This window comes from Phascolarctos cinereus, unplaced genomic scaffold, assembly GCF_003287225.1.
Source record: "Phascolarctos cinereus isolate Bilbo 61053 unplaced genomic scaffold, phaCin_HiC Scaffold_8;HRSCAF=390, whole genome shotgun sequence".
Classification (NCBI taxonomy): Eukaryota; Metazoa; Chordata; class Mammalia; order Diprotodontia; family Phascolarctidae; genus Phascolarctos; species Phascolarctos cinereus.
In genome coordinates this window covers 74,033,291-74,043,511 of record NW_027556291.1, presented here as the reverse complement: position 1 = coordinate 74,043,511, position 10,221 = coordinate 74,033,291, and the positions used below count along the sequence as shown (strand labels likewise).

The window sequence follows — 10,221 nt, the reverse complement described above, 5'->3', positions numbered from 1 at the left end:
TCTCAGGCCACACTCTTAAGCCACACCTCCCGGTTCTTCTCTCCAAGTAAAGGTCCCCCACCTCTAGCCGGAAGCTCCGCCCCTTTGATTATTTTTTTCAAGAACTCCGCCCCTCCTAGCCTCCTCTTGACTCCTCCTTTCCTGATGCCGGACTGGGGGGGGGAGGGAGGAGCTGGTAAAGTGCACAGAAAGGTGACAGAAGAGATCATTCCGAATATAGAAGGAGGAAGTAGATGCTCTATAAAGTAGCTTAGTGCGTGGGATTTCTTCCTACGACAGGAACGGGAAGCGCAGGTTAAATTCCCCCCGCCCCCCGCCCGTCAAAGGCATTATTGGTTCAGTCCTCACTCTTGGGGATTGGAGACATCCAGAGGAAGGGCGGAGACAGACTGAGGGATTCTGAAGCTATCACTTTTGCTCTTCCGGGTTGTCGCATAACCTCACAACCCGGAAGTGGGTGTTGGGTGGGGAGGAGTTCCTGCAGAGTCCGGGCTTCGGAGTCGTCGGCTAGGACTTGAGCTGGTGATTGTTGGTGAGGTCTCCGTCGCTACCTTCGGTGTTGTCTGCGCCGCTGCGTCCGTGGCGTGGACTTAGGCTCGGCCCGGCCGGGCCTGGCGCCCGGAGAGGCCGCGGGCTCCCCGGGCCCTGGCGGGGCCGAAGTTGAAGCCTGAAGGCCCAAGTTTCAGGCCTCCGGGGTGAGTCCGGACCCCTGGCCCCGCCCCTGGGTCTCCGGCGGGCCCGCCCCGCCCCTCTTCTCTCCTCCCCCCAGCCCCTTCCGCGGCGGCTCTGGTGGCCTAGCTCGCCCTTCCGGGCGCCTTCGCGTTCACGCTGCTCGGGCGTGTTCAGCCTTACTCACTGTCTCTGATCCTCGGCTCCTGTGAGAGGTTTTGCAGATGCCTCCGGCATGACTGACTCACTCCCCTTTGCCCCAATGCCTCTCCTCTCTCCTCCCCCGCGTGGAGGCTCAGTCATTCTTCCTAATTGTGGAGGGGGGAGAATGTGGAGGAAAAGAGTGGGTTTCTTTTTGCCACCATCTTTCTAGACGTCTGAGGGGATTCCCACTTAACGGTAGAGTGGATAGAGCTCTGAGATTAGAGTTAGAAATACCTAAGGACAAATCTTTCTCCTACACATCTTAGTTGTGTGAGTCCAGGAATGTTCACGAACCTCTTCTGTTTTACCTTTCTCATCTGTAAAATGTATGACAATAATGGGCCCTACCTCCCAAGTTTGTTTTGAGGCTCAGGTGCCACAACATGTGTCAAGTTGTATGTAAATGTTAGCTCTTATTATTACTGACCGTAGTAACGGGATGGAGCTGTGACACTAGAGGCACCCTTCTCTGGAGTCATCAAAGTGGCCCTGGATCTGGAGAGTCTGGAAAACCTGAGTTCAGATTCCTCCCTAGATGCTTGCTAGTGTGTGACTCAAGGCATGTCACTTAACTTCCATTTGGCTTGTCTGTAAAATGAGGGTAATAATAGCACCTACTTCCTGGGGTTGTTGTGAAGATCAAAGGACATAATAATTGTAAAGCCCTTAGAGCTGTGACCTGCATATAGTAAGCACTATATACATGTTAGCTGCTATTAATTATTACCCTTTCCACTTCATCTTTCCACACTGATACAGGTTTAGAGCTGGAAAGGACATTCCCCACTAGACTGTAAGGTCCTTGAGGGCAGAGACTGTCTTTTGCCTCTTTTTGTATCATGGTGCCTGTCTCATTGTTGTTCACTTATGTCCTACTCTTCTCCATGGGGTCTTCTTGGCAAGGATACTGGAATGGTTTGCCATTTCTTTCTCCAGTGGATTAAGACAAACAGAAGTTAAGTGACTTGCCTCCCTTTTCTCATCTGTAAAATGAGCTGGACAAGGAAATGGCAAACTGCCCCAGTGTCTTTGCCAAGAAAACCCCAAATTGGGTAATGGAGAGTTGGACATGACTGAAAAATTACTGAACAAAAGGCTTCTTGACTCCAGACCCAGCACTCTATGTATGCACTGAGCCACCTAGCTGCTTCCACATAACTATGTACTTGGCATATAGTAGGTGATTAATAAATGTTTATTGATTAATTGATTGAAAATGACTGGCTATATAATTTAAGTATGCTTTGGACTCTATATAAAGTTTGCCCACAGAATTTGACAGTTGGAAGGGGCCTCAGGAGCCATCTAGTTCCCTCCCTGTCCAGTAGAAATCCTCAGTCTAATATAGCTGACAGGTGGTCATCCAGCCTCAGTTTGAAGACCTCCAGTGAGGGGAAACCCACCACTTTGGACACTTAGCACAGGACCAGGCACATAGGCATTTAATAAATACTTGTTGACTTCCTGGGGCAGCTGTAATTGATAGGAAATTTTTCCTGACACTGAGCCTGCTTCTGCTCTTTAGGGCCAAATAAAGCCCAGTAGAATCTCTCTTCCTGAGCTCAGCTATCTTCCCTGCCCCTCTGCTCCTCAGGCTTTTTTCCTTCAGGCTAAGCATTCCTAATTCTTTCAGACTATCCTTATAGGATGGGGAGACCCTAGGCCTTTCATTATCCTGATTGCCTTTCATCTTAATAATGTTCATGTTAAATAGGTGCCCCAAATGCAGTTTTCCTTGGAGTGATTTGTACATTTCATGCACATGCCATCTTTTGTCTAAGTCATTGATAATGATAATCATAGCTAGCATTTTATTTTTTTTTAATTTTTAGGCAATTGGGGTTAAGTGACTTTCCCAGGGTCACACAGATAGTAAGTGTCAAGTGTTTGGACTGAGGCCAGATTTGAACTCAGTTCCTCCTGACTTCAGGGCTGGTGCTCTATCCACTGCGCCACCTAGCTACGCCAATAGCTAACGTTTTTAAAGTTTGTGAAGCACTTTACACATATTGTCTGATTTGATCTTCACACAATCCTTGGAGGCAGGTGCTGTTATTATCCCCATTTTACAGTTAAAGAAACTGAGAGGTTGGAAAGTTAAGTGACATGCCTGAGATCGCACAGCTGAGGAATCATCATGGAATTCCAACTTGGGTCTTCCCTGACTCCAAATCCAGTGCTTTATGCCCTGCGCCACCTAGGGGCCTAAAATTCAGTTTAACAACACAGGCCAAACACAGTTCTGGCCCACTCTGCTGCTGATAGCCTGCCAAGTTGGCATCACCTTCAGTAGACTGAGTCTGTCCGTTGAGCCAGTTCCAAATCTGTCTTCCTACATTGTCATCTAATTCGTGTACTTCCACCTTTTCCACAAGAGTAGCAGGAGATATTTTTTAAAACTCTTTGTTAAAACCTATAGTATCCTCCTGATCAATCAGTCTCATAACTGTCAAAAAAAAGGCCTTGATGCTGGCTTTTTGTATCCCCCTACTCCCCCATGCCATGTGTAGATGTTCACTAAGCCTTTCTTTAGAGACCTGTGGGAAAATTTCCACAGGAATGGGAGTTAAGTTCACTGGCATGTTTTTTGCATGTTTTGTTCTCTTATCTTTTTGTTTTTATTTTTTATTTTTTGTTTTTTGTTTTTAGGCATTTGGGGTTAAGTGACTTGCCCAGGGTCACACAGCTAGTTCTCTTACCTTTTTGGAAAATTGGGACATTTGCCTTTCTTCAGTTATGCAGTGCTTCTCCCATTTTCTATGCTCTTTCAGACTTCATGGATAGCATTTTAGCAACCACATCTTCCTGTTCTTATGATTGATGTGGACCACCCCAACAGCCAGTTGTAGCTATTACTATTAAGTGCCTACTGTGTGCCAGACACTGTACTAAGTGCTAGGGTTACAAAAAGAGGCAAAAGATAGTCCCTGCCCTCAAGGAGCTCACACTCTAATGGGGAGACAACAAAAACAAATATGTACAATCAAGTTATGTACAAGATAAATAGAAAATAACAGAGGGAAAGCACTAGCATTAAGGGGGGTTGGGGGAAGCTTCCTGTGGGAAGGTGGGATTTTACTTGAGACTTAAAGAAAACCAGAGAGGTTAGTAGTCAGAGTGGAGGGCAGAAAGTGTTCCAGTCAGGGGAGACAGTTGAGAAGAATGCCTGGCACCCAGAGATGGCAGGCCTTGTTCATGGAAAAGCCAGGAGGCCAGTGTTGGATCAAAGAAGTATGTGTTGGGGAGTAAGGTGTAAGAAGACTGGAAAGGTAGGAGGGGGCAGGTTATGAAGAGCTTTGAATGCCGAACAGAACATTTTGTCTTTAATTCTGGAGGAATAGGGAGCCACTGGAGTTTCTTGAATGGGGGTGGGCAGGGTGACATAGTCAGACCTGAGCTTAAGGAAAATCGATTTAGTGGCTGAGTGGAGGATAGAGTGGATTAGGGAGAGACAAGAGTGAGGCAGACCCCACCTCCCACCCCCAAGCAGGCTATTGTAATAGTCCAGGTGTGAGGTGATGACTGCCCGAACAAGGGTAGGGATAGTGTCAGACGATAGAAGGGGGCATGTAGGAGAGATGCTGCAGAGGTGAAATCACCAGGCCTTAATTGTGAGCTCCTTGAGGACAGGGACTGTTTTTTGCCTTTCTTTGTACCCTCAGTGCTTAGCACAGTGCCTGGTACATGGTAGGTGCTTAATACATATTTATTGAAGTAAGCCTTGGCACCAGCTTGGATGTGGGGAGTGAGAGAGAGTGAGTAGTCGAGGATGACTTCGAGGTTGGAAACCAGCAGGACAGGGATGCCCTCAACAGTAAAAGCAGTTTGGAGGAGGGTTGGGGAGTTGCTACGGGGAAGGATAATGAGATAATAATAAGGTCCACTAGAGATTTTCCTCTTTTTGGCTCCTCTACCTTTTGAAATTATTAAGTGAAGTCAAGAAGTTATTTGCTGCCCTGCTTTTGGCAGAGAGGGTTCCAGCAGATGTTTGGGTGATTGGAATATCCCATTACTGTTGTGCTGTGTCCCTTTACCACCATGTGCTCTGTTTCCCAAATCCCTTCTCTAGCTCCTTTTTGTCCAGGTGGTCTCGGATTACAAAATTTTTTCTGTTCTTTTGGTCTTCACACAAATATTGTCCACTATGTTTCTCCCTCTGGTCTCTGCATTTCCTCACAAGTATATCTTCTAAAGTGCTGCCCCATCTCTACCTTCTCCTGTATCTTTGAGCTTATCTTGAGGCTTCTTGCAGAATGCTGCCTAATGTGGGAAGCTGAGCCAAGAGGAACAACCCAAACCCCAGTGCATTGGATTAAGGCTAAGGTGAACCAATATGCTGGATGAGAGAATTAGGGTCTGCAAAGATCTTAGGACTCTGGAGCCATGTGTCACATCTACTGAATAAGAAAAATGAGGAGGTAGTTGCTTTGACATTTTAAGTTTGAGATACCTTTGAGATAGTTAAAATCCAGCTTGCAGTGTGGGGCTGGAGCTCAGGAGAGTGAATAGGACTGGTTATTGAGATCTTGGAGTCATCTGCACAGAGATAATTCAAGCCTTGGGGCTTTTTAGGTCACCATGTAGAGAAAAGATAAGAAGCCCTTGGCATAGCCTTGGGGAACAGTGACAGGTAGGGGTCATGATATAGATGAAGACCCAGTAGGAGACTGAGAAGGAATGATCAGGTAGGTAGAGGAAGAATGCAGTGAGAGTGGTGGCATAAAAACCCAGAGAGGGCAGAAAGAATCCAGGAGGAGAGGATGATCTACAGTGTGTAAGGCCACAGACAGGTCATGAAGAGTAAGGAATGCCAACTGACTATGAGATTTGGCAATTGAAAGATCATTGGAACTTTGGAAAGAGCAGTTTCAGTTGACTGTGATGTCACAAGCCAGATGGCAAAGGGTTGAGAAGTGAGAGCAGAGGAAGTAGAGGCATAGTTTGGATATTGTTCAAGCAGAGACAGGAAAGGATGTCATAGAGGTGGGATCCTGGACTGCATGCCCAGGAGGTAGCCTTAAACATGTCCTTTCTGAGCAACTCACTGGCTGTACAACTGAAGCAAGTTATTTGATTTTCTTGGGCCTGTTTTCTTGTCTGTGAAATGAGAGGAACTTAGACTTGATGGCTTCTGAGGTCACTTCTAGCTCTGGATGGAGGATTCCTTGACTCTCTGAGGTTACAGGCTTCTGTTTTTGTACTACCTCATAGTCCCCAAACAGTCTTTTTGAGCTCAGGCTTAATCATTTGCAGAGAATTTAATGAACAAATACATATTCTCATGAAACAGATAAAGTGTGAGGATGATAATTTATCACCAGAGGATTGTCTCCTTTAGAAAAGGATTTTTTTTTTAAAGAAGAGGATTTTCCAGAGAGTTCTTTTTAACCACTAATTCCTTAAGTGCATTTACAATGTGATTTGTGCCCAGTTTTTTCCCCAGGAACATGTCTTATAGAACATCAGGTATACATATAATTAAAGAGTTATAGGATCTCTGTGTTGGAAGGAACCTTAGAAGTGATCTGATCCAAGCTCCCACCTTGAAATAACACATTTATATGGGTTTTAAGGTTTGTAAAGGGTTTTTTTTTTTCACAAGACTCCTATGACGCAGGTACTCTAGATATCATTCTCATTTTACAGATAAGGAAACCAAACTCTAGAGTTAAAGTGTCTTGCCCAGAGGTGTCACATGGCTGTTGTTTGTGGTGGGATTTAAAACCAGACTTTTGACTTCAGGCTTACCCTTTTCAATAGGTTATAATGCTTTTCAAAAATGCTGGTGCCAGATAGCCTAGACAGGTGGCTTGAGAGTTCATTGTGTTAGGTGATAGCCTGGTCCACTACTAGGCGGCTCTAATTAGAAAGTTTGTGTCTCATATCAGTGGAATATTGGAGGAGGCATTCAGAGTCTGATGCCTTGTAAAGTTCTTTCCAACCATGAAGAGCCTCTGACCCCTCCCCAAGTCCTACAAGTTCTGACACCTCAAGCAACACAAAACAAGTATCCTCCTACATATCCTTCAAATGACTGTTCTCCCAAGTCATCTTTTCTTTCTTTCTTTTCTTTTTTTAAATAAATTTTAATTGATATCTTTAGTTGTTATCATCACCATGCTTTCCCCCAGTATCCCTCTCCCTCCCAGAGAGCTGTCCCATGTAATATAGTATTTCTAGGTCTCTTTTCATCTAGGCCTCTCCTCACTTCTTTTCATATAACAGGTTGTTTTTTTTTTTTTAAACCTCTCATCATTCTGATGATTGAGGCAGCTAGGGGGCCCAATGGATAGAGCAGTGGACCTGGAATAAATAAGATGTGTTCAAATGTGGCTTCAGATACTTACTGGCAGTGTGACCCAGGTTTGCCTCAGTTTCCTTATCTGTAAAATGGGGATAGTAACAGTACCTCTCTCCCAGGGTTGTTGTGAGGATCAAATGAGATCGTATTTGTAAAGTATTTAGTACCTGGCATGTAGTAAGTGCTATCTAAATGTTATTGTTAATATTATTATTATTATTATTATTAATCTTACTCCTCTAATCCAACCCAATCCAGTAAGCATTAATTGAGGACCTTTGTGTACTGGGCACTATGCGAGGCACTGGGAATATAAAGACAAAATGCAAAACAATATCCACTCAAGGAGTTTACAGGAATATGTCTTGAGACATAGACTGGTTTGTTCTTATTCCTTATTTATTTATTTATTTATTGTTATTTTTTAAAATGAATTTATTTATTTTTAGTTTTCAACATTGACTTCCACAAGATTTTGAGTTCCACATTTTCTCCCCATCTCTCCCCTTCCCCCAATTCAAGACGGCATGCATCCTGAATACCCCTTTCCCCAATCTGCCCTCCCTTCAATCTCTCCCCTCTTCTCTTATCCCCTTCCTCTTCTATTTTCCTATAAGGCAGGATAGATTTTTGCACCCCATTGCCTGTATATCTTATTTCCCAGTTGCACGTAAAAACAATTTTTAACATTTGTTTTTAAAATTTTGAGTTCCAAATTCTCTTTCTTCCTCCCTTCCCAGCCACCCTCATTGAGAAGGCAAGCAACTCAATACAGGTTATACATGTGTAGTCATGTAAAGCACTTCCATAATAGTCATGTTGTGAAAAACTAATTATATTTCCCTTCATCCTATCCCACCTCCCTTTTATTCTGTTCTCTTCTCTGACCCTGTCCCTCCTCAAAAGTGTTTACTTCTGATTACCCCCTTCCCCAATCTGCCCTTCTTTCTATCTTCCCACCCTCTCTTATCCCCTTTCTTCCTATTTTCCTGTAGGGTAAGATAGGTTTCCATACCCAATTGAGTGTGTATGTTATTTCCTCCTTAAGCCAAATCCGAGGAGAGTAAGATTCACTCATTCCCTCTCACCTTCCCCCACTTCCCCTCCACTGTAAAAGCTTTTTCTTGTCTGTTTTTTAATGAGATAATAAGTCCCTTATGATTTCTCTTTCTTGTTTACCTTTCAATGCTTTTCTTGAGTCTTGTATTTGAAAGTTAAATTTTCTATTCAACTCTAGTCTTTTCATCAAGAATGCTTGAAAGTCCTCTATTTCACTGAATGTCCATTTTTTCCCCTGAAGGATTATACTCAGTTTTGCTGGATAGGTGATTCTTGGTTTTAATCCTAGCTCCTTTGACCTCCTGAATATCATATTCCAAGCCTTCTGGAGGATCCCTTCATGTAGAAGCTGCTAAATCTTGTGTTTCCACAATACTTGAATTGTTTCTTTCTGACTGCTTGCAATATTTTCTCCTTGACCTGGGAACTCTCGAATTTGGCTGTAATATTCCTAGGAATTTTCCTTTGGGGATCTCTTTCAGGAGGTGATTGGTGAATTCTTTCCATTTCAGTTTTACCTTCTGGTTCTAGAATATTAAGGCAATTTTCCTTGATAATTTCTTCTTTTTTTTTTTTTGGTGAGGCAATTGGAGTTAAATGACTTGCCCAGAGTCACACAGCTAGTAAGTATTATGTGTCTGAGGCCAGATTTGAATTCAGGTCCTCCTGACTCCAAGGCCGGTGCTCTATCCACTGCTCCACCTAGCTGCCCCCTCCTTGATAATTTCTTGCAAGATGATGTCTAGGCTCTTTTTTTGATCATAGCATTCAGGTAGTCCAATGATTTTTTAAATTATCTCTCCTGGATCTATTTTCCAGGTCAGTTGTTTTTCCAGTGAGATATTTCGCATTGTTTTCCATTTTTTCATTCTTTTGGTTTTGTTTTATAATTTCTTGATATCTCAAAGTCATCGGCTTCTATTTGCTCCGTTCTAATTTTTTAAATTTTTAAAAATTTTATTAATTTATTTTGATTTATCAACAATCACTTCTGTATGCTTTTGAGTTGAAAATTTTTTCTCCCCTTTCCTCCCCCCCACCCTCCCCAAGACGGCGCACAATCTGATATAGGCTTTACATTTACATACCCATGAAACGTATTTTCACATTAGTGAAGTTGTAAGTAAAAATTAAAACCAATAGGAGGAACCATCAGAAAGATGAAATAAAACTCAACAGAAGGTAAAAATAAGTGATAGCGATTCGACTTCCATAGTTCTTTCTTTGGATGTAGACAGCATTTTCCATCCCGAGGCCTCTGGAGATGTCTTAGGTCCTCGTAATGCTGAGAAGGGTTCAGTTTAACAATATTAGTCATTGCATAACGTGGCTGTTATTGTGTACAAAGTCCTCTTGGTTCTTCTCACTCCATTCTAATTTTTAAGGAAGTATTTTCCTCAGTGAGCTTTTGGGTTTCTTTTTCCATTTGGTCAATTCTGCTTTTTAAGGCATTCTTCTCTTCATTGGCTTTTGGACCTCTTTTGCCATTTGGGTTAGTCTGTTTTTTAAGGTGTTATTTTCTTCAGTATTTTTTGGGTTCTCCTTTAGCAAGCTGTTGACTTTTGTTTTTCATGATTTTCTTGCATCACTCTCATTTCTCTTCCCAGTGTTTCCTCTGCTTCTCTTACTTGCTTCTGAAAATCCTTTTTTGAGCTCTTCCATGGCCTGGGACTGATTTCATATTTTTCTTGGAGGCTTTGGATGTAGGAGCTTTGATTTTGTTGTCTTCTTCTGGTCATATGTTTTGATCTTCTTTGTCACCAAGTAAGAGTCTGTGGTCTGAGGTGTTTTTTTTGTTTGTTTGTTTTTGTTTTTGTTTTTGTGCTGCTTGCTTATGATCCCAGCCAATTACTTGACTTTTTGTTTTTTTATTTATTTTTGTTTGTTTGTTTGTTTTAGGCAATTGGGGTTAAGTGACTTGCTCAGGGTCACACAGCTAGTAAGTGTCAAGTGTTTGGTCTGAGGCCGGATTTGAACTCAGGTACTCC

General features: G+C 43.0%; 1 protein-coding gene across 4 annotated transcripts in view; it reads left to right on the top strand.

The window, feature by feature from the left end:
• The window catches only part of IKBKG (inhibitor of nuclear factor kappa B kinase regulatory subunit gamma), a 48,736-nt gene that overhangs the window by 8,647 nt on the left and 29,868 nt on the right, over positions 1 to 10,221 (top strand). For 2 of the 4 annotated variants that reach the window (XM_020975604.2, XM_020975601.2), the window contains exon 1: positions 484 to 695. The exons of 1 other annotated variant lie outside the window; for it this stretch is intronic. The gene's annotated coding sequence lies outside the window, so the exon portion shown is untranslated. Of the gene's footprint in view, positions 1 to 482; positions 696 to 10,221 lie in introns of those variants that run through there. One more of the 4 variants, XM_020975603.2, reaches the window with a different exon arrangement.